Source organism: Dipodomys ordii, unplaced genomic scaffold (genome assembly GCF_000151885.1).
Source record: "Dipodomys ordii isolate 6190 unplaced genomic scaffold, Dord_2.0 Scaffold62, whole genome shotgun sequence".
Taxonomy (NCBI): domain Eukaryota; kingdom Metazoa; phylum Chordata; class Mammalia; order Rodentia; family Heteromyidae; genus Dipodomys; species Dipodomys ordii.
In genome coordinates this window covers 4,323,386-4,348,868 of record NW_012267278.1, presented here as the reverse complement: position 1 = coordinate 4,348,868, position 25,483 = coordinate 4,323,386, and positions in this window count along the sequence as shown.

The window sequence follows — 25,483 nt, the reverse complement described above, 5'->3', positions numbered from 1 at the left end:
TCTAATAAGGGCAAGACCAAACAAATCCTTGTTATTAGAAAAATCACTCTGAGGGCATCCTTAGAGGAAACGACTTTGATAACAATGAGTAAAGTTACCAGCAGTAACATTCTCAATTTATTTTATTTTATTTTATTTTTTTTAGTGTGAGTCTATTGTGTGAGCTTGATTTTATTGGCACTTACTTCTAATGTTCCTGAACAGCAAATTCTCTTTCCATTGAGGCCATGAAACTGGCTGTGAAGCCTTGGGGGGGGGCACAGAGAAAGTTCTGGAGGACAGGGAGCTCTCCCTAAGCACATGGCTAAGGACCTCCCTAAGCACCCTTGCCAGGAAATTTGACTTGTCAGCTGATGCCTGCTGAACCACCCCAGACATGACCCTTTCCCAGGGCGTGTGCACTTGTGCACAATCCTTGCTAGGTCTGCACTTTCTCTCCTGTTCACCTCCCCCATCTTGAAAGCAAAACATACCACGAGGACAAAGAAATAAGAAAGAAATCCGCATGGGGCGAGTAAGATTTACTAGTCTAGTTTTAGCTTCTGTTGAGTTTATGAGCAAAGCTGTGGGAGGAGAGGAGACCAATCATGTAGTCAAGCAGAAATTTGCATACAGTTATGATGTCAAATTTGAATACTGTATTAGAATCATCCAGTTCTGAGTGTGTCTCTGTCTCTCTCTCTCTCCTTTGAACATATTGTATACATTCAGAAGCAGAAATCACATAGGTTATAGTCTTCTCTACTGCTTCTCTCTCACTGACACACACACACACACACACACACACACACACACACACAAAGAGTCATGTGTGTGCACACATATCCTCCTGTGTCCTTACATTGATCCACACGATTTCGGTATCTAATCTTCCACTGGTTTTGTTTGGATGTGGGTCAGGCTGTAAGTCACTTCTTCTCCATGAGTTCCCTTAAAGGGGTTAAAATAAGCATGCCATAGTATTACAGTTAAGAAGACTAGAATTCTCATCTCAAGCTAACTTCTTCCTTTGTGCTTGTCTTAAATGCTATGTGTTCCACTTGGACCTTTGCATATCCATTCTTCACCCTAGAACACACCACATAATCCGTTCTTCTCACCACTTCAGGCCTTGAAATGAACACTGGGAGTGGAATCCAAAGTGATGGGTTTGAGTCACAGCTTGGTCACTTACTAGCCATGTGACTATGAGTAAGTTACTGATTTCCCCCTCTGTGTCAGGATTTTCATCAAAAGTTGGAAACAAAAAGTATTAATTCATACTCCAACACTCAAGCTTAGAAAGGCGGCAGGGGGGTTGGCAATTGCTGGGCATTGCTATTATCCCTTTGCACACGTGGAGGGAAGTTTCCTCTAGCAACATGCTCCAAAGTCATACTAGTTTGGACTGCCTGCTTTCCTTTTGACCCCTGGTCCTGTGACAAAGCCATCGGAACAGCTCTTGCCTGGGGATTCTGTCCCCTTCTCCTCCCCACGTGCCTTCCCTTCATCTTGTAGAAATGACCTAATTGATCTTAGAAATCACTTTCTAGCATGGACACCTTTCAAGTGAATGAATTACAGTGTTTGCTGGGCTTGTTGCTCACTCCTTTCTCTTGCCTTGATACTATGATCAAGAGGATCATATTGTTCAAAGATTCCTCTCACTGTTGCCATCTATTACTTTCTCTCACAGCTTCAAAATCAGCTAAAGGGGGTGAGGAGGGGGAGACTGGTAAAAGGAGAATTTAGAGAAGCACTAGTACAAAGGAGACCCCCCTCCACACATGCCATGAAGGAATGCACAGAAAACCTGGATCTAGCTTTCTGAAATATTTGAAAGTAGATGGCCATGATGAGTCTCTTTTTCTGACATCATAGTCCACAAGCATGTCCGATCCCATTCAACAAAATAAATGTCCCATTGGGATTTGCTTGCTAGTGAACAAACCCTTAAAAATTGTTGATGAGAATGAAAGCCCTTATCATCCTAGGGTTTTTAGACAAATCCGTCCAGTTGGATGGGTAGAAGCAGAACACTTGTGAAGTTGCATGACAGATAAGATAACTTTGTTTATGAGAAACCAGGGGAAGATAACGACAATATGAATCATGGTTTTTACATCTTGCTGCACTGGGGCTACAAACTGCCCTTCGCCTCTATGAAACGAATCCCATTATTCTAATGAGAATGAAATGCCTCAGCCAAAGCCAGAGGTCCCTTTAGGATTTCAAAACTGGGTGGAGACTTTGAAATAATGGTTGAGCTGGTCAATATGTGGATTATCACATGACTAAACTAGAGACTGCAAGGCCTTCTTGCTTCAAAGTTCTCTAGAGGAATGATGTGGTTTTGGTGTGTGTTCCCTTATCTGTGCCGCATCAAAAGCAATGTCCAAAGTGGAAAGAACATTGAGGGAAATCTGTTATTTTGCCTTTTAGAGGACAAGTATTGGTGTATTTTACAATCTTGATTTCATTTAAAAAAAAGACATTGGTTAAAAAAAAAGACATTGGTAAAGATGTGTTGAGTGAAATGGCGTATGACGTTAGCTTTAGTGCTTGCAATATTTGCCCAATGATGTCTATTTGTTAAGGTGGCCTTTCCAACTCTTAGAAAGTGCCTTTTATACTAATCGAAATGCCAGTTAGATAGGAAAGAATGGCCAGGCCTCCCCCAAAAAGCTCCAGAGAGATGGAATTAAAATTTGAGCATTTCTTAAAGCTTCAATAAATTCCCTTTTTCTCATGTTATCTACTCATAAAGCCTAAATAATTCTGGAGCTCCAGGACTCTGAGGTCAGCCACACACTCTCAGGGTGAAGCCACTGGAGATAGGCTATTTAAGTCCTGCATTTTATAGAAGGCAAACTGACCCCAGAGAGAGAAGAGAGTTGGCTTCTTTTGATCATTGTTATTGTTATCTTCATTGGGAATGTTTTTAATTCTGGACATTTCATCACTGCTTAAACAAGCTCATTTTATTTTGTTTTGTTGTGCTAGTACTGGGGCTTGAACTCAAGGCTTTATTCTCTTGCTTGGCTTTTTCACTCAAGGCCAGTGCTCTACCAGTTGAATCACACTTCTAATCCTAACACTGTTTAGTTAAAATGGTGAGTTACTAAATTTGTCCATCATCTCTCCTTGGGAGGAAATTACCCAGCATTTTCAGCTTCACAGTTGCCCAGTTGTATAACTACTTCATTTGTTGGTCAATCTTCCATTGAGGGCTCTTTAGCAGCATGGAAGTCCACATGAACTGGCCCATGGAAGCCTTCACAGTTGGTAGATACTTTCCAGCCAAAGGGTAAAGAATAGCCATACCAAAGACCCTCCTCCAACTCCCAAACCATCAACAACAGGCTATTGACAGGAGTGAATGACATGGTGAAACCTGCTTTCTCAGGAGGATAAAATGTAGGTGAGAAAGCATGTATCGGCAAAGAAGCAAATATTATGGTAGCATGTTGAATTCATGGGATTCCCTTCATTGGAAACACAGGTAGGTTCAAAGTGCAACTGAATTTTACTTTAAAAAGCATCAGAGAATAGATGATATGGAGCACTTGTTTCTGTGTAGAAGAGGCTCACCCGGAATCTCAGATCAAGCTATGGAATGGTTAATGCTCAGGCTAGCTATAATCCCGGGCAATTTATGGTGTGACTCATGAATGCCAAGGAGAAGGAAAAAGTTCACTTTTAAAACCATTAACCCGAGGATAAGATCTTTGAGAATTTCATCCCAAACACCATATCCTGACGATTCAGAGTCTCTTGATGTTTGTGGTAGATAACCTCTTGACTCTTCTGCAATATATGCTGTCTGGTGAGCCTGGCGTTGAGCAGGAAAAGATAACACCTTCTCTCTGGTGGACTTTGACAAACGACAGGTTCAGAATCTACTGGAACTACTTTACTCCTATCCAGAGAAATCTAAGTCTCAGCATGTTCTTTTTAGTTAAATCATTCACTTTCTAATTTTCACTTAACCTTTGACATAGCATTTTGCTATGGGGCTACAGATTCCTGGCAGTTTTAGCAAGGCCTCTGGTATGAAGACTTAACATGTAATAATGATCTCTAATTTCACTGGTTTCTGGAACCCAGTGATAATGAATAAAACTGACCTGTGTTGGGACTGGAGCAGTGGGGAGGCAGTATAAACGCCTGTGAAGCCAGGAAGTATTCTGATGTTCGCTGAGCAGTCTTTTTAACCCACCCAGAGTGCTGGACCTCCAGGGGTGTGTGGGACCCATTGAGCCCTGAGCTCTCACTATACCAGCATTCGTACTAGCTGGTTGTTCTTTTTGACAAACTAATTTAGTCAAAGTCAGTTTTCTCATCTACTGAGATGAAGCTACATTTCCCATTTCACAGAGCTATGCAGTAACGTATTAAACAGTTAACATATTAAACATCATTTATACATTGTGTTTGATGAATATTAAAAGCCCAATTCAAGCTACTTTTAAAATCTTTCCATCCCAAGCAGGATGCTGATGGTTCACACCTGTAATCCTAGCTCCTCAGAACGGTAAGATCTGAAGACCATGTTACAAAGCCAGCTCAGGTAGGAAAGTCCATGAGACTTCTCTGTAATTAGCCAGCAAAAAGTCATAAGTAGAGATATGGCCCAAGTGGTAGAGCACCAGCTTTGAGCAAAAAAGCTAAGCAAGAGAAACCCTGAGTTCAAGCCCCTGTACTGGCACACACACACACACAAATCTTTTTTTTTATCCTGAACCCATCCAATGGGCTTCAATAGGATACAGCATAGTGTGTTTTCAGCGCTGCACTGATCCACCAATGAAAGCCTCAAGAATGGTAGATAAAGAAAACTCTAGATCAATAGTTTTAAACATGGGCAAATTATTTATGTTTGCATGATTATAAAAAAATTTGTAATGCTTTGGAGACAGGAGCGTTACACCCCCTTGGAAGATGTTTTTATTGCTAAGAAGTCAGTCTTTCTTAGTCATTCCTTTCTGACTCTCCAGAGAGCTGGGAAAGTTTGCTTCATCACGTCCTCCGTCAAAACAAAACCGAAAAGTCAAACCTAGACTGGATAGGAGAAATGTTAGCATCATCAGCCCTTATGCCCACCCTGTCCTCAATGATGGTAGCCACAGCCACACAGAGCAAGAGCAAGAGCAAGCCAGAGTATTAACATCAGCCTCCGGAAAAGTGTTTTGCTTTGACTATCTTCTAATCCTTCCAGCTTCTTCACTAAGAGCAAGGTGCTATTGACTTGATTTTACAGATGGATAAAGAAAGGCCCAGAGAGGATGACTCATCTGCCCAAGGCTATCACAGTAGGAAAGTCTTTGAGAGCTTGAAATAGTTGGGCACTAGTGGTTACACCTGTAATCCTAGCTACTCAGGAGGCTGAGATATGAGGATCAAGGTTCATCAAAGCCAGCCGAGGCAGACAAATTGGAGAGACCCTTAGCTCCAGGTGTGGCTCAAGTGGTATAGCCTTGAGTGAAAACACCAAGTGAGAGATGAAGGTCTGAGTTCAAGCCCCTATACTGGAACACATGCATACATGCACAGATGCACACACACACACACACACTATCTCCCATTATCTGCCTTACATCTGCTATTAAACACAAGAACATCTTTTTACAGAGGGTGTTTTGTTATTGTTTTCTTTCCTCTTTCTTTCTTTCTTTTCTTTCTTTCTTTCCCTCCCTCCCTTCCATCCTTCCTTCCTTCCCTTTTTCCCTCCTTTCTCCTTTCTCTCTTTCTTTCTTTCCTTTCTCCTTTCTCTCTTTCTTCGTTCTCTCTCTCTTTCTCCTTCCTTCTTTCTTTCCTTCCTTCCTTCCTTCCTTCCTTCCTTTCTCTCTCTCTCTCTCTCTTTCCATTTCTTTCTTCTCTTTTTTTCTTTCTTCTCTTTCTTTGTGTTGATCCTGGGGCTTGAACTCAGGGCCTGGGTACTGTATCTGAGCTTTTCTGCTCAAGGATAGTGCTCTATTACTTGAGCCCCAGCTCCACTTCCAGCTTTTAGTGGCTAATTGGACTGTCCTGCCTGGGCTGGCTTCTAACTGTGATCCTCAGATCTCAGCCTCCTAAGTAGCTAGGATTATAGGAATGAGCCACTGGTTACCAGATATTTAATTCTTCAGTATGTACTGGATTTATTTCTGAGAAAATGTGTAATATTTTAATGGTTATTTAAAAGCATAGACTATTCAGAATTACACGTTTGACTATTTCTTTTGGTTATTTCCAGTATTTGTTGACAAAGACAAATGGAGCCATTTTGAGGTTATTCTGAGATTTATTATGCAGATTGTGAACAGACATCTTTATCTTCCTAACTATAGAACATTTGTTATTTCGGGGTCTTACTCTGTCCTAATGATTCATTTAGAGTTTCTCTCTTATGTTGCTAAAAAGTTTCCTTTATTAATTTGGTAGGAGTCCACAACCTCACTGCATTTGGGTTCCACATATAGTTTAGAAAGATTTGTTAAATAAGGTGACTCAGTCACCTCCCAAATGAGATGGTAGTGCAGTCCAAAAAGTGTCATATCACCCTGGCAGCACTGCCCCGTTCTCGGATTGGAAGAAAGGAGGGGAGAAATACTCGTTGCATTAAAAGAGTGAGGCTGAGATGAGGGGGCATCACTAATCCTACGAGCTACTTTTTTTTTTTGCCTCTTATGGGTAGCAGAGAAGTTGGGGCTGTGACTCCTGGGTTGACCTTCAATACTCAATGCTAACTTTGGGCTCTCCACAATACTATCAGCCCATTAAGTATAGTTCAATAGGATGAAAAATAATTCATTTTATGAGTATTTGTAGAAAAAAATCAGTATGAATACTGTACATTCTCTGTACAGTACTGTACATTGGGAGAAGAGACGTGTTAATCAGATCAAACATATAAATAAGTTACTGAAGGCTGGGATGTAGCTCAGTGGCAAAGCACTTACCTAGCAAGTGTAATGTCCTGGGTTTTATTCCCAGCACAAAAAACAGAAAAGATTAAAAAAACATAAGTTGCTGAGAGCTAAGTTTTTCTTTAGGAAGGAAAGTACCTTACAAGTTTAATCAAGCTTTTAGAATCCTCTGCTTTCATTCAAATTGCTAGTGTTGTGTTATTAAAACTGATCATTTTTTTTAACAGAACAGAGTTCAACAGCAGTTCATGTCCAACATGCTCAAAGAAAATATTAAAGATACCCAGCACATAAGTGCCCGAAATGATACATTAATTTATAAATTAAGTGACAAATTGTTTTAATTTTCGTTTAATTTTAATAATATTTCCATCTCCCCTCAGTGTTTTAATTTTTGTGCTTTACAAATGTGAGATGGGTGAATTATTTTATGTGTGTTTATGAAAGCAGAGCAATGGGTCCTGTTGAGACTGTTTTAAGAAGGGAGGTAGAGTCATAGAAGGAGTGAAGTTGTTGGGATACATTCCTTGCATATATGGGAATGTCACATTGAAACCCCTTCCTACAACTTATGCAAGCTAATGGAAAAACTTGATTTAAAAAAAGGAGAAAAATTGTAACCGGATCTGTGAAGTCTCAATATGAGGCCCCAACACTCCTCCCCCCAAAATAAAATAACAATTTGAGCATATTTATGGGCCATGTCTAGTTCTTTCTCCACCTTCCATCTGTGTTCTTTTCCCCCTTTTCTTTTTCTTTTTGCATTATTTTTGGCAGTACTGGAGAATAAATTCAGGGCCTCATGTTTTCCAGGTAGGTGCTCTATCACTTGAGAGGCTCTTCTAGCTTCTCTTGCCTTTGATATGAAAAGTGAGAGTCTTGAGCCCTGACACACGTGTGTAATTCTAACTACTGTGGAAGCTGAGATCTAAGAATTGAAGTTGGAAGTTAGCCTGGGCAGCAAAGTCTGTGAGACTTATCTTCAATTGACCATCAAAAGCCAGAAGTGGAGCTGTGGTTCCAATGGTAGAGTGCCAGCCTTGAGCAAAAAATTCTCAGTGATAGTGCCCAGACCTTGAGTTCAAGGCCAGGGACAATGGAGTGGTATGCATGTGTGTGTGTACACACACAGACACACACACAGACACACACACAGACACACACACAGACACACACACACACACAAATGGGAGTCTTCATACTTTTTAATTTATTTGTAAATACACAATTATTATCTTCAAAACTGACAATATTTTCAAAGTTTTTCATATATTTTGCCATTGTGTATATGTACATGTATGTATATGTGTACTTTGCCAACTCAATATAGAATAATAGTGTTCTCTCTCTCTATATATATATAATTTGAAGTTCTTCCCAGTAATTATTAAAATATTCAGTTTTGTTTAGTGGTTTTATTGTTTACTTTTTAGTGTTCACATCATTGTTCCACTGATTTTGAGATTAAGAACTGATAGTGAATCCTAGCCTTATTATTTTCTAAATGGCTGTTCAGGTACCCTGAGACCTTCCCTGGAACCCTGGTGTTTCCTACACTGGATTGAACCCTGATATTTTCCACCCTGGGTAGAGACCACAGCTCTACTGAAGTTACTCAAAAACTTGTGACTATTTTGAGCTTTTTCCATTCCTCTCTCCATTGTTACAAACCATAATGACAGTTGGTCAATCCATACTTGTTGTTTTCTTTCCCAGAATTTTCTTTGCTTTTCTCACATGTTTATTTTTCAAATAAACATTTACAGTCATTCAGCAAATTCTCCTGAGCCTCTGATTTTGATTAAGGTTTTATGAGCCAGGGCCTGACATATAGTAAGACTTCTACACATGTAAAATACAATTATAATTTTAGCCCTAATTACGATGATTGTATCAAATAGGACAATGTGATAGAGACTGTCAGTAGTTTGCAATATCAAGTCTTTCTATCCAGTTGAAAATTGGGATTATTCTCATATATTTGAATGACAACAGCAAAACTCTACCTCTGTGATTGAAACGTCTTTCATTTACTCAATACCACTCTCTTGCAACAGCTGTCTTTTACCATGCCATCTCCTCCAAGCGTTTTCTCCAATACCTACGGTGTTGTAAAGAAAGTAGCCTCCTCTGAACAATCCCATTTCTTCCATCCAGATTTGTAAGCCTATCTACATTTGTGGTCTCTGTTCCCTTCACCCAGTTATAAATGACAGCTATGTTGCTGACTTCCATAACTATTTGCCAGCATCATTCTGCCTCACTAAGCAGAGCTGGGGCTTCTGGCTACCTTTTCAAAATATGTGGGAGGCTGAGATTGGAAGGAGCAGGGTTCCAGGATAACCTAAATACAGAAGTCCAATAAGATTCCATCTTGATGGAGGGAAGCTAGTTAAGGTGATGTGTGTCTGTCATCCTAGCAACAATGAGAAATCTAAAATAGGAAGATTGTAGTCCTGGCAGTAAGTGAGACTTTATCTAAGAAATAACCAGGGCAAGAAGTGTGGCTGAGCTATAAAGTACAAGTATAAGGCCTCTGAACTCAAACACCAGTATTATGAAAAAAAGAAATAGAGGGGGGGTCAAGGAAGGAAGGACAGAAAAAAGAAAAGAAGAGAAGGAAAGAAGTGAAGGAAAAGAAAGAAAAAGAAAGGAAGGAAAAAGGAAGGAGGAAAGGGAAGGAGAAAAAGGACAAGGAAAAGAAGGGGGAGAAGGTGAAGAAGGAAGGAAGGAAAGAAAGAAAGAAAGAAGAAAGGAAAGAAAGAAGGAAGGAAGGAAAGAAAGAAAGAAAGAAGGAAGGAAGGAAGGAAGGAAGGAAGGAAGGAAGGAAGGAAGGAAGGAAGGAAGGAAGGAAGGGTAACATTTTGAACAAATATCTGGCATTGAATGATGTGATCCCTCAGTCTGACTGCATGCAGTAAAAGTTTGGCAAGCTGAACTGGTGAAAAGATGCCTTTCTGCTTCCCTCTGCCTTCCAGCTTGGTGTACAAAGCTTGCTGAGGTCCTGGTGATGGGCCCATAATCCTCTTGATGTCCCCCACCCCCCACCCCTGCTCTGAAATGCTGGAGCACTCAGAAAGGAAATGCTTTCTGTCTGGCTTTGATTGATACCTTAATCAACTGTCACCTGAGAACCGCTTGCCTCAATTACCTTGTGACACCACTGGGATCTTCTACCACAAAGCCCTAGATTTTCTTCAGTCAGACTGAGAGGTTTCAAAGGACTTCTGGAAAGGGTGGCTTCCATTGCCCTTTCCTTCCTACCCCAGGCCAGGACTTACCTGAGGCGAAGAAGCTACTGTGAAAGGCAGGATTGCAATTACTACCCAATCTGGTGACTTGCTCTCGTTGAGACTGCTGTCATCCCTTGAGGGACCCTGTTTGACCCTGCCTGAGCACTGCTTTTCCTTATCTGTGCACTTCTCAACAGCTGAGCACCAAAGACATTTACAAAATCCAGTGGGGATGAACTTGTAGCTACTAGGCTCAAATGTCTTATGAGCCAAATTACCATTTAATCATGATGGTGTTTGTAGAAGAAAAGAGGAAAGCCACTTAAATATAGACCATAATAGTCCCTGACTTCACCTCTATTTGTAAGAAATAATAACTCTTTCCCATGACAGATACAGGAAGCCAGAAGTTTGCCATTTACTGTTCTTGCTTTTAGTATATTCCTCATCGTTATGTCTGGCACTCCATCTGTCATCAAAAAATTGGATTTCATTGACATTTGGGTTGTAAATCCATCTTGTGAAAAAAAAGAAGACTCCTTTCTGGCATGTGTATATGATGTATGGATATATACAATTTAATTCTAATATGTAGTATTTCATAATTTGTTATCATCTTAGCTACACTTTTAAAATGTGTTCCAAAAGTCTTAGAATGTATAGCTTCCTTCCTATTCTAGGGTTGTTGTTGTTTTTTTTTTTTGAGTTGAGAATATTTTAAGCTTGTGTATGGGGGGGAACTATTTTTTTGTCCATGTCTTCTATTAATAGTGTTGAATAGTCTTTAGAAATGTTAATTAATTCTGGAAAAATTAATGTGAAATATAGTAGGAAAAGAATATTTGTACTGTGGTAAAAATATGATAGGATCATTATGAAATTCTTTACCTGAACATTAAGATCTTTTACTGCTGAAAAGGCCTATATTATTAATATCATTACTAAGCACTCTAATAGACATCATCCCAATTTATATTCACTTCCACCTGACAAAGTATACAATATTGTACCTATTTAAAAATACAAAAGTGAAGTGATTTTCTTAAAATTCCACAACTAGATTAGTGCCAGAGCCAGGATTCAAAATTATACAGCCCATTCCCTTTTAGTACCATGAGAGGAAATCTTTTCTTTTCCCCTTCTAGGTTGTCCTAGGCAATTATTTTGCCAAGTTTAAAAAATCAAATTAGCCAGTTGAGCAAACATAGCAAATAACAATTTTCCCATATTCAGCTGTTCCAGAAACAGTAACTTCTTTCTGAATTACAGTCACGTTTCTGATTCTACGTTTTGCAGTCTGTCTAGTATCCTCACCTTTCTCCTTCCCGTCACAGTCCCAAGAAGGTGACAGTTATCTTTTGGTAATACACCACATCCCTTGAGGGTAGAGGCTGTTTCTGACGGTCCACTGCTGCTCAGTCTTTCAATCCATTTCTTCTGAAGATTTCCATTTCCCAGAGCTGCTGCCTTGCATGTAGACCCTTAGAACAGTCTCTTCTCCAAATCCCCACCTGTCTTTTTGACCTGGACGCAGTGTATGGGGCTTGGCAATCTTTATGCCACATCTCCAATTGCTCTGTCTGTACCTGTGAATTCCCTTCCTTGATCACATCACACCTTCTCCTTTCACCGCTAGTGTTTAGGGCTTTAGAGAACAAGATGACAACGATTGGCCTTCTGCAGCTTCAATCAGGATACCAAGCCCTCCCTGAGGCAGAGCAGTATAGTGCCCACTGAACTTCTTTTGGGGGCTTAAACTCAGGGTCTCATACTTTTGCTTGGCATTTTCTGACCACTTGAACTGCACCTCTACTTCTGGCTTTTTGTTGGTTAATTTGAGATAAGAGTCTCTTCAGCCAGGCGCTGGTGGCTCACACCTATAATCTTAGCTACTCAGGAGGCTGAGATCTGAGGATCATGGTTCAAAGCCAGCCACGGAAGGAAAGTTTGTGAGACTCTCAGCTCCAGAAACCGGAAGTGGTGGGTGGCTCAAGTGGTAGAACGCTTGCCTTGAGCTGAAGGTCTGAGGTACAGCTCCCAGGCCCAGAGCTCAAGCCCCATGACTGACCCCCCCCCCAAAAAAAGTCTCTTCAATTTGTCTTCCAGGCTGGTTTCAAAGGGTGATCCTAAGATCTCAGCCTCCTGATTAGCTAGGATTACAGGTGTGAGCCCCACTGGTGCCCCAACAGGCCAATCTGATTATCAAAGAGAGAATCAAACATTTAGTTGAGCTTTTTAAATTTCTTTTTAGTTTTATGAACAAAATCTAGGACTTTTAAGTTGCTAGTTTGTGTTTATGCCCACATTCTTGAAACTCTGCCAAAGTACGGATTTGCCATTATTCCCCCATCTGCTGTACATTGATTTCTATAAGCAGTGTTGCTTCCTGTTCTGTTTTTGTTTTGTTTTGTTTTGTTTTGTCTGTCGTGGGTCCTGAACTCTGGGCCTGGGCACTGTCCCTCAGCTCTTCAGCTCAAGGCTAGCGCTCTACCAGTTGAGCCACAGCACCACTTCCAGCTTTTTCTGCTTATATGGTGTTGAGGAATTGAAGCCAGGGCTTCATGCATGCAAGGCAAGCACTCTACCACTGAGCCATCTTCCCAGCCCCCTGTTCTGTTTTTGAGCGGGTGACATTTGTTGAGTCATTTGGCATGGCAGTGCTTCATAGAAGAATTTATGACTCTGGAGGTTGCATGTTTTGTGCCTGTTCCACGGACAAACATTATGACAAGAGTTACTGTTAAAGTTTAAAACTTTTTCCAAATGTCCCATAATCAGTTTAAATTTCTCCCAGGGAAAGGGAAGGGCAGCTACCATGTCTCATGAGGATACTCAACCAGCCTTCCCCATGTGGTGAGAAGCTATAATCATCATAGGAGAAAGCAGAAACTCCAGCCTCTGCAGTCCTAGGTGATGGCAGAGTTAGCTGACACCTTGGCTGCAGCCCCCTGAGAGATGCCAACCAGAAGAGCATTGCTAAGCCCCCTTCAAAGTTCCAACTCACAGAACTCAGTATGTGAAAGAAAATACCCATTCGTTTTAAGTTAGTTAGTTACTTAGTTACTAAGATAACTAATACTAAGGCAGATCACTAATAAGTTGTATCCAGTAAATTTTTCATTTAACTTAGAGACAGGTGGCTCATCTTTGTTAATGTCTATAGAATTGGTCTCACATAATTGGGGGAATTATCTTAAATATGACAGGAGAGTCTACTAATAATCTAGAATCTTAAACCAGAAAGATGGTAAAGTATTGTCTTTTACTAAAGTGTTTTGTGTGTACTTGTGTGTGTGTGTGTGTGTGATGTGTGTGTGTATATGTGTGTATATGCACATGCAAGTATATTGGTTTGGTATGGGGGCTTGAACTCAGGACTCTTGTTCAGCATTTTTTCCACTCACAACAGGTACTCTACCACTTGAGGCATGTCTCCTCTTCAAACTTTTTGATGGTTAATTGAAGAGTTTCCAAATCTTGATCCTCAAGATCTCAGCTTTCTGAGGAGTCAGGGTTATAGGCTTGAGCCTGGTTACCAAAGCCTTTTATTAATTCTTCCAAGACCTTTAACTTCTGGCTTTAGCCAGAGCCTTTACATAATTGTAAGGAAGGAGCAGGAATGCCCACAAATTACAAATGGTATCTGGTATCTAAGCTGGCCCCTGAAAATCCCTTCCTTCTGTTACTCTTATGTTTGTAAATTCTCACCCATTAGGTGTAGATTATATAAAGTGACTTGCTTTTCACTAGTTAAATATGGGGAAAGAGAGAGGCATGACTAACAAGAAGAGAATACAGAAAGCCCACAGCTTCCATCTTGCTATTTCTTCCCTCACTTGAGGGAAGAAAAGACCTTGCTGACCTTCTTTCAGGGAAGCCAGCTACCATGTTCTTAGTTATCCTATTGAGGAGCCTCTTTAACAAGAAAATGGCTCTCTCAAGTCATCAACCAACGAATACCTAAGGCCCTCAGTCCAACAGTCCACAGAAGCTGAGTTTTGCCAGTGAGTAAGCTCCCAGGGCAACACCTTGCTAACAGCCCTGTGGGGGACTTGGAGCCACAGACACTCACTGTATCCATGTCTAGATTCCTAAACCACACAAAATTTGAGACAATTAGCATTTGTTCTTTTAATTTTGTATGTTTGGTGCTAATGCCACACCGTTATAGATACTTGTGCAACAGATAAAGTTCTGGTTAACTTTTATGGCAGTGAGAACATTCTATTCTGTTATTATAACATATAACAAGATTAGCATGTGGTTTTCTGTTCTATTAGGTTTTATATATAATTATACAAATTTAGGGTTTAGTCATGATTTTCTAGAAGGAAGGATACACAGTGAACAGTAAAGAAATTGGTACGCCATTACTTTCCTCTATAAAGATGTTATAAATGTTATCAACTTACTAGGTTATTGAATCTATTGAAAAAATCTGTATTCTGTTGGCAGCTATCATACTAGTCTATGGGTATTGGCATGTGTCTATCTCCTTTTAATCCAAGTCATATTTATGGATAATTTTACTTGAACATAACTGACCTTCTTATTCAATTTGTTAATTTTTCTTTATATCACACTTGATATAATTTTTCTTTATATCACACTTTGATTAATGATAGACCTTTTGAAATAATTTTGAGATAATTAACATTTGGTGAATAGCAAACAAATTTGATTTTTTAATATTAGCTTTAATTTGTAAAGCAAAGAAACAAATCTTTTTATTACCTTATAAACATTTAGAAAACTCATGGTTTAGGGATAACATATGTCATTAAAAATCATGAGCCAGATCCAAAGAAACATAGGTCCCATGGTTTCCCTTATTTGTAATAATTAGTATATGTCTAGGACAATCTTAGCAGATGAGCAGAATAGCTCAATAGCTATGTACATATGACCATATAAGATGATGCTAAGCAAAATGAACTCTAAGACACGGACACAAGAGGTTTTTCTTTGTTGTTGTTTTTCATATACTATGTGATTTCTTTTTTCTTTTGTATTTCCCCCCCTATGGTTTATCCCCTGTTGTCACTATCTGATTTTGGTACCCTGGGTATTATATACATGTTTATCTGACAAAGGACAAAGGGGGAACCAATGCAACAGCAAAATATACAAGACAATATATGGGAAATGATCTGTACAACTTGGAGAGGTACTGGGGGAGGAAGTGGGAGAAAAATGAGGGAGGTGGTAACAAGAAATGTACAAGAAATGTACTCGCTTACTTATATAACTAATTCCTCTGCACATCACCTTGACAATAAAATTAAAATAATAAAAAACAAAAAAGTTTTTATTATTTGGAGCTGAAATTTGGCAAAAGACAGAATAAAAAAAGATCTTTTTTTAATAAAATGAAGACATATATAAGTAAAGCTACCTCTCAAAAACGTAACTCTCTGCACGGGTCTTACAAATGTTTAAGAAAACAGAGTTATGCTATTTAAACTCTTTGGAAGCATGGGAAAAGAGTATTTTGCTTCCCTCTGTATGTATATTCATGTGACTAGAAAAATACTGAGAGTAGACCCAGTACAACAGGTAAGCACCTTGATGACATGAAGGGTTCCAGAGAGGATAGGGGGCACAGGAATTCCCTGGAGCACAGAACAGGACTTCCAGAACAGGTTTTACTGAGGACTAATCAATTCCGATCCAACTGCCTGCTGGTTTTATGCCTGCTGACCAGGCATTGGCAACCAAACCAGACCTGATACTTCCAGAAATGAGATTTGTTGTTTTCACTTGAGACCCACCTATCTTTCTTCTTCTTCCTCCTCCTCCTCTTCCTCCTCCTCCTCCTTCCTCTTTGCCAAAATGCTAATTTCATCTGTGACAAAATTAGAAGTTCAAGCTCATTATTGCAGAACAAAATTAACGATGGTGGGTAGCTTTCCCTCATCATCATTTTTCCTTCTTTCTTAGGTACCCCTTTGGCTTAGAGACCACTGACAGAAAGTATCCATGAAAGCCTCTCAGAAGGGTGCTAAATGACAGGTTTAAAAGTATGTTCTGAATTAAGTCATTTTTACTTAGAAGCTAATCACCTTCACTTGGAATCTTCTAGAGTCTGTACATGTGCCAGGAGGGTTGTTAGGTACTTGGAAGTTGGATTCTGAGCAGCTGATATTGAAGGCAAAGAAATCTATTTCTAGGTCTGTTTGGCTTTTTAATATGTTTTCAATATCCAGCTGACTTAGAAAAAAAATCCTAAGTAAGGATGCCGATCAGATTCCAGATTCTATTACACACCTCACACTCAGCTGTGATCCGCTTCCTTCTCTTTCTTCTTGTCCCTAACACCCCAAGGCAAGGAATCAAGACTTGCAGACACCACCGGATGAGTCAAGGTACCGCGGCCCAGACAAGTTAAGCATTCACTCTGTCACCACACAGACACAAAGGCATCCTAGAAACCACAGCCCCCCGGGTTTCCCTGCCCCTGCCCTCTGCATCAAACCAACACGGAGCGCACATGGAGACTTCACCCATGGCAGCAGCACAAGACGCGGGGGGAGCAGATGGTCAGCAGCAGTGTCCACTGCGGAAGAGAGAGGCTCCGAGGGCAGCCAATCAGAGGGTGACCCAGGGAAAAGGCGCTTGGCTCTTACAGGAAGCAATCTAATTATGTTACTGTAATCCTGGGGCTTGCATATTTCAGCCACCTCAACGAGAACTGACAGACTTCAACGATTATGTAATTACGGAAAAGTTCACAACAAACAAGAAGATGCTTCTGGAGGCCACATTGAAGACTGGGATGTGTATGCGAGCGTGGGAGGGAGGCGCGCTGGCTCACAAAGGAGAAGAGCAAAGAGATTTATTGAACTTAAAAGGCCACATTTAAAAAATGGGGGGAGGGAGGGGGCTACCAGACCTCCCTTTTCGTGTGCACATTTTTTGCACCTGCAACTGTTTGTGGGCTCACAAGCAAGAGCCCTCCCCCTTCTCCCAAGAGACCAGACTTTAATGCTTTGGCCCCAAATGTGTCATTTTCCTGCCAGAAAAGGGTGGGGGAGAAAGAAATCAAAAGAACTTCGCTGTAAAGAAAAAAAATAATAGTTCTGAACAGGATTGGAGCCACATTTTCAGGTTAGACACAGTTGTTAGAGAAATGTTAGAGGGGGGGAAAACGCTGCTCTTCACTTTCCTCCTTGGCTTCAAGTTCTCCTTTTCCCTGGGTTCTGGGTGACATGTGTAGCTTGCATGTCAGGGTGGGCTGCGCAGGCTTTTGCCCGACTCTGCAGCTCATAACTACCACTCAGTGTTCAAAGTCAAGGCTCCACACGGACCTTCCTGATTCTTCCCAGAGAAGAGGCCATATAAATGACTGCCGTTAAAACAAACCTTTGATACCATAAGTGATTTGTGGAGTTTTGATAATGACGCTCATGAATGAAGTGTTGACGAATGGCCTTGCTTTAGTTAGTGTTTGTGGGTAGGGCTGGAGTGAGAGCTGGGATCAAAACTTGATTGGGATCCTTGATTCACTTCCTCACTTCCTTCCCCTCCCTCCCACCCACCTCATATGTGGAGATGAAAGTTAGAGCAGAAAGCCTCATTTAAACCATTATGAATTCTATTCAAAGCAGCATCTGTGAATTTTTACAAGACTGGCCAGGATTTGCCCAATTATTTCTCCATTGCATCCAGGAAGTAGAAAGTTTCAAATGGAACTTTCCTAATTGTCCCAAGTGTCATAATTGAACACACCTCAGATACGTTCATAACTGAAGAGATGGAAAACATCACAAAGACCCTCTGGATATAATAAGGAAAGGATGAACTTGTTGAACAGATTTAAGGAGCAGATGCAGATCAAATACATGTAGCTCTCTTTGGTTAACCTGGAAGATACTGAGGATTTTCCCTATGGTCTAAAACTTGAATGTGGAGAATGTAAGAATTCTCGTAGGTCTTAAAAATAATAGTGAGTCATTAGATCAGATTGCTGGAAGCTTTTAAAAAGAAGATGTATTAACTTCAGTGGGGGGGGATAAGTTATTGTCTCAGAGACAAAAAAGGAGAGGGAGAGGGGAGGGAGAAGGAGGAGGAAGGTGAGGGGAAGGAAGATATATTATGTATAGATAGATAGAGAGAGAGAGAGAGAGAGAGAGACAGAGAGAGACAGAGAGAGAGGGAGGGAGGAAATGTGGGAGGAGGGAGAGGACTAAGACTACTTGGGGTCCTGGTTCTTATAAGAGCAAAGCCCGTGATATTCTTCGGTTCAGTTGTCCCATAGGAAAAATTAGATGAGAAAATTTAAGGGGTTCATTTTTACTGGCTGCTGAGTTGTACTTATGCAGAAAGATTTTCTGGTGTTACGGCATAAGCTGAGAAGTACTTAGAGGGGAGAGCCGGGAAGGCTGGGATAGGGCAATGCATGACTGTCATCTCTGTACCTCTGAGGCAGGAGGATGGTGAGCTCAAGGGCAGTGTGGGTTACACGGTGTGACTCTGCCTAAAAAACAATAAAAGGAAAAAGAAAGAATGAACAATAACAACAACAAGTTTGTTTTTTTTTAAAGAGGAAAAGCTACGGGGTTAGGAAAAATGGGAGGAGGGAATGACAGTGTGGATTCAAGAGGAAAGCATGAGCTGGTAATTGAGATGGAACAGTTAAGTGGGGAGAAGGAGGTTTCACTTAAACACATGCTTTCCTGACCTCACTGGGGTCAAAAGGGACAGTCACAAGTCCTGCCTTGAAAATGTCAAGGCAAGCGCGTTGAGCAAAGAAAGCACAGGCAGGAATCTGGGAAGCTTCCTTTCTACACAAATGGGCTTCCCAAGAAATTCTTATTTTAGACCTCTGCTCTTGAAGAAAATACTTCTTCCTTCGGTGGCCAAAAGATGGGGAGAAAAATACATATCCAAGGGCAGGAGTGGACCCACTGAGATGCTTAAACTGGGAGGAAGGTTTTTGAGGATACAACACATGAGATCCTAAGGTTAAGGCTCAAAGACCTCCCCATTCCAAAGCCATCCAGGCTCCAAATACACGGAGATGACTGCTCACTGGTACATTTGATAGGCAGAGGAATTCTAACACATTCTTTTGCAGTTTGTCAAGCTTGTGTGGTGGATGAGTTTTTCTCTCTCAACTTGTACAATATAGAATGGGGAAGAAAGCAGTGAAATAAAATCCTGATGACTTGGAAACAAGTTTAATCACAGTTCCATTTAATGGAGAAGAAAAACAGACTTTTCTGTATTCTTTCCTATTTTCCTTGAACAGTACAGCCTTTGGTTTGGTACCAATGAGATGGTTCCCCAAGACCTGGTGGATTCCATCACTGGTACTTGGGGAAGTTGGAGCTTCAGCAGCAAATTCTCCTTGGGCAGTTCCTTCTCTAAATCCATGAACTTTGAAAATAAAGCCAGCCACTTCATCTCCCACTAACAAAGTAAGGGGACCAAGGGGTTAACATTTGCTCACCCTCACTGCCCACTATGAAAATCAGATGAAGATGAAGATGCCTTTGACCTGTTTTGGAATCATATCTTTTTTTTTGTCTTTTGGTCATTTCTTTCTCCCCTTTGTCCGGGAACTACAGGGTTTAGGATTAATGCTTCTTTGGAGGTCTTCTTGGGCCTCCTCCAGCCTTATCCAGGAAGCTGGATAAAGCAATTGCTGAACTGCTACTTCAGACCCCCTGACCCTGGACATCCTCCCTTCTAAAGAAGGGCTTGATGTTCAGATACCTACGTCATAACCCAGAGGCTGTTTGCATCTGTCTACTTGCCCCACCTTCCAGATCCTCAGTCAGCAGTTGGGAAATTCCACTGGCACTTCCTGAACAGACTTTCTAAGTGTGTAGAGGACCGGGAATGCTGACCACTTCTTCACTCCCATGGGCACTCTATGAAGAAACACCTAAACCTTTTGGGTCAGAACAGTTTTGTACCCCTCCCTTTCCTAACCTGGCCCCTGACAGGATTTTTCAGCATTACTCCTGCTTTATAAGTAACAGCTTTTTGAGAGGAGAGAGGCAGGGAAAAGTCAACTTGATAAACCCTTAAATAATGCCAGTAATTACATACGAAACAAGAAATGAATCATTATGGATTTATAGGTCAGGTTTTGTTAGTCTGTCCATAGCATTTATTAAGGAAGCAATGTGTACAGGAAGGATCTGTTAGGAGAAATTTTTAAGAGATTACAAAACAATAACAACAACCAACAGATTAGGGTCTGCTCCAAGATTCTAACTACTCAAGAGTAGAAAACTTGAGTCAGTTTTGGAAATTAATTATCTAGCCTGACATCTATATGCCCAAGACCTCTTGAAAATATCTTGCTTCCATATCAACATACTCTCATATATAAATGTTGTAAATATCACAGTGATGCCCCTTTGTACAATTTAAGCTAGTACTTTTAAAATCTAATATTAAAAATATCTTAAAGCTGGGCACCGGTGGCTCATGCCTGCAATCCTAACTACTCAGGAGGCTGAGAACTAAGAATCACGGTTCAAAGCCAGCCCGGGGAGGAATGTCCTTGAGACTTTTATCTCCAATTAATCACCAGAAAACTGGAAGTGGTACTGTGGCTCAAGTGGCAGAGCACTCTCCTTGAGCTGAAGAGTTCAGGGACAGCACCCAAGCCCAGAGTTCAATACCCATTACCGACAAAAAAAAAGTTAAATATAAAAAGCAAGTAATATACAGGTGGATCCATTGCAATAATGAGATGTACAAGATGTTATGTTGAAAAAAGAACTTTATAATTTTGGTGCAGGGGATTGGGGGAGGAGGGGCAAGTGGGTGGGAGGGGGGGAGATGGGAAGGGATGGGAAGGGAGGAGGCAACACTGCTTGTTAAAAAATGTACTCATTACCTTGCTCATGTAATTGCAACCCCTCTGTATGGTATTTTCACAATAAAAAAAAGAAAAACCAAAAAAAAGCAAGTAATAAGGAATTCTAAAGGGGAAAAACAGAAAAGAGAAAAAAAATAAAAGAAAAAGCAAAGAAATGCATATTTCCACTTCCAGGAGTTCATTTCTATAAGCATTATTTTATATGATCATATACACATAATTATTGAGCTTTAAACATGAACTAATTCAGCAGTGATACTAAACACTATGTTGAAAATGAATTATACAACTTTTGGGGAAGGGAGGCCAGGAGTGAAAAAAACTGAGAGAAATGAGGGGAGAGGTGACACTGTTCAAAAAGAAATGTACTTGACATGTAACTGCAGCCCCTCTGTACATTACCCTTACAATAAAAATAATTAAAACACAAAAACACAAATAACTCATCTAATATATTAATTCATTATAAATCAGTTTATATTTAGGGTATAATTGTTCAATGAAATGTTCTATACATGTGTCAAACATAAAATTTAAAAAGTACATTAAACTCTGTATTTGTTTATTCCTCACCCAAACTAACCTCTTAAAAATAAAAAATAAAAAATTAGTATTCCAAATATATAAATTTTAAAAATGTTTCTCTGTCACATTAATAGAAAAAAGACTATTTGAGATGTGACATATTAGTTAGTCATTTTGATATATCCGAGTCAGAAAATAATGTTAATGAATTCAATTTAAAGATAATATAAAGGAACAACCTGATATTCTTTTATGCTGGGAGTAAAAACATAGGAAGATTTAACCAGATTTGTAGCATTGCTCAAAGCAAAGAAAGTCCTCAAGGTTGTTTGGTAGAATAGAAACCCAAGAATGTTAGGTCTAAGAAAAATCCTTTACAAACATAGCTATCTTGTGGAAATTCACAAACCCTTCTCCAGTGATTCATTTTATGATACTTCAATATTTGCATGTGTAATAAAGAACACTTTGGTCAGACTTTGAAGAAAAGGTGCTGCTCAGCTCACCACTAGTTAGGAGGGACCTACCAGTCCCTCCTACTCTTAAACCTCTGTCTGAGGCAGGAGAGACCTCTATACAGTGCAGTGCATGAGGGAAAAGCCTTGATACATACTCCAGGATTATCCTTTACATATGGGTTTCTTCTTTGTAAGATCAGGCTCCGTGGGGATCGCTAACTCAAGAAGACAGATCAGAGTCAGTCCCACAAGTCTATCTGTTCCCACCATTCCTCCAGTTAATGGCCTTTCCAGTGAATGAGGAAACATTCTTTTCTATTTCTAATATCTACCTACTACTTCATTGGACTGTCTGCTACTGCCTCCCCAAAATCCACCATCATAATTCATGAAGTTTCTGTGTGTCACATGACTATAACAACATTTCATATGTATTATCTCCACTAAACTTTCCCCAAAGCCTAGGAGTCACATTATTATTCCCAGGAATGACTATTGTTGGGATTAATTTGCTAGGAAGTATTAAAGTAGGACTCAAGCCTAATCTATCTTATTTTAGAGAGGTGATGGTCTTACTGACTATGTAATACCATCTCTTTGAATATGTGGACATCTACAGTGGGTCTGTCTATTCTCTGAGCTAGATAAACCCAGTCTTTCATTTCATGTATTCTGAAATACTTTTCAATGCGATTTATAAATCAATGTGCTTTTATTCACCAGCAATAGTTTTATGTTTTGTTCTGCTGTTGCAACCACGATCATAGCCTACATGGTATATAAGAATCTCATGAGTGTTTAGGAAGGGCGCAATACAAAGACCCACAGCATCCCTGCCTCTTACAACAGCCTCTCAAAAGACATCATAAAAGGAAAAGAATGAACAATTTCTGACAGGAAGTTTGGTGAGAGTATTTTCGTGACACAGAAGCCAGGAAAACATGGCATTGTTGTGATTCTCTTCATCATTTCAGGATCTGAAATAATTTAGAAAGAAAGACACTCCAAAAGGAAGATGAACTTCCAAGGGAAGTGACTCACAAGGAGGAATAGAAAAGAGAGGAGAAAAAGGACTTGTCAGATGGACAATGGGCTTTTATTGGAAGCATATGAAGCTGTAGGGAAGACTACCCAGAGGTGGTGGGGGGGTGGGGAGGGGCTGGATGAAAACAGGGAACATGGGTGAAGCTATTGCTGGCTGAGGCTGAGGAAGGGGGTGGAGTGGGATGGGAGACAGCAAAGGAAGTAAGCAGGGAAGCGCACAAACATCAGACCTTTGTATAGGAAGCAGGGAAACAAATGCCCTACTTTTAGCATCTTGAAAAAGGTCACCTATTTATTAACACGAATGAAAACAAACCTCTTAATGCTGACTTCTACTTCAAAAGCTTTCTCCCTCTGTTGCCCATCAGCCAGGAAAAGTAAACTGGAAATCATCTTTTCTCTGATAGGCAAAAGATAGCAGAAAGAGTTTCTAGTCTCATAAAGGAATGGTTTTCTGGGGAAAAGACACCAAAGGTGGGTTTTCAAAAAGATACACGAAGACTCTTATTGTTGCTATTATTGTTAGGACAGTCTATTACCAAGGAGCCTGGAGAAGACCAAGGAAAACATATCCAGGCAGGAGAAGGGAGTTGGCCTCTGTATCTGGTTCACTTCACTGTTACCACAGGACGTGGTTGTTTCTGTGCAGCTTCCTTTGGTGCCACATATCAGCCCTCAAATAAAAATCTGCGGTAACTTTTCCTCTGGTTCTGAGGAAATGCTGGTATCAGAAATCTCTGTTTATTATACCAAGTACCTCAGAAAATGCCATCTGGTGTTCTTGAACTTCACATACTTATACAAGTTTATTCTGATGAAATCCTTGGCATTTTCCTGAGGCTTTTTTGGCTTTCCTGCCAAACGTTAATTGATACCTGTTCCTGTAAGTCTTGAATTCTCCTTTCCCAGCTGTAGAGATCAGCCTTAAAGGCTCAATAAAAAATAACAAATAAAAAAAATTCGAATTCTATTCCCTGAAACTCTTCTGGTTGTCAGGCCTGACCTGGACCTCTCTTCCAGTTCTGTATTTTCAAGGTTCTTTTGTTGACAACCTTACAGTGTATTTTCCATTCTTTTCTCTATTGACTTTCACTTAAGAACTCACTTGTCTTACTGGTTGCCCAAATTTGCAAAACAGACTCAGCTCATGCAAACCCTATGTGTCCCACCTCTTTCTGATCAACACCTCAGACTGCCATCTAGCTCCTCCCAGATTATAACCCTCTAAACCCTTCCTTGCCTGTGTGTGTGTGTGTGTGTGTGTGTGTGTGTGTGTGTGTGTGTCTATACTTGGTGTTGATCTCAGGGTCATGAGCTCTCTCTCACTTGGCTTTTTCTGCTCAGCTGCTGGCTTTTTTTGATAGTTAATTGTATGGTTTTTTTTGATAGTTAATTGTAGGTAAGAGTTTTTAGACTTTGTCTGCCTAGGCTGGCTGTGATTCTCAGATCTCTGCTTCCTGAGTAGTTAGGCTTATAAGATTACAGATGCTGAAACATCAACATCTGCTTTCATTGCTTTTAATGTGGCAACCTAGGCTTGGGAAATATCATGAAGGTTGAGAAAGTATTGGCTTTGTTGTCAGATGTGATTTACAATTTTATTTTATTTTATCTTCTAATACCATCTTCAGCTATCAGCCTCCTGAGAGGCTTAGGATTTCTGACAAGAGCCACCTGTGCTTGGCTGTGCTTTACAGATTTTAAGTCCTTCCTTCTATCTTTCCTCCCTTCTTCCCTCCCCCTGCCTCTCCACTGAAGTTGAACAAGAAACCTAACCTTCTATTTTGTAATCTTTGAAATGGCAACCCTGGTGGAGTTGTGTAGCTTTGAAAAGATCATACATTCAGGTAGTTACCTGCTATGGTTGGCAGTCAGAAAACATGTGCTGGATAAAAGAATGAATAAATTAGTAACTTAATGGATGAGGAGGACAAAAGAAGACAAAGGAGACAATATAGCTGTTACATATGCAGTAGGCTGGTTTGATGATGATATCCTGGACATTCCAGATAGGATTCCTGTCAGATACTTATGTACAAACTTGTCAAGCAGTTCCATAGATACAAATGATGGGATGATGTGCAGGCAGGTCTGGTATACAGAGAAAGGTGTCTAGCTATTCCCTAGGAAGGAGAAAAATCAAGGGAGAATTTGTCTTTGGGGCAATAGCTCTTCTCCTGTTATATAGTAGCCACTTGCTAACACATTAACATTTGGAGAGCAAGCTCTTCTATGTGATAGGATATGCTAAGTCTACGTGAGATGTCATGGCAGGGTGATTCATCCAGAGTAAGATGGTGGTCTGATGAGGTGCTAGAGCAAGGGCTTAGTGAGTGTCTAAAAAGCATCCACATTTTCTTTCTGGGGTCCACAGAAGATGCATTTGGAGACTGATATGAAATGCAAGCAAGAGGATTTGTATACAAGCATGGGGATTTGATCATAAGGAAATCAAACTTGGTTCTTGGTTTTATTTTGTATTTATGTATCCTATACTAA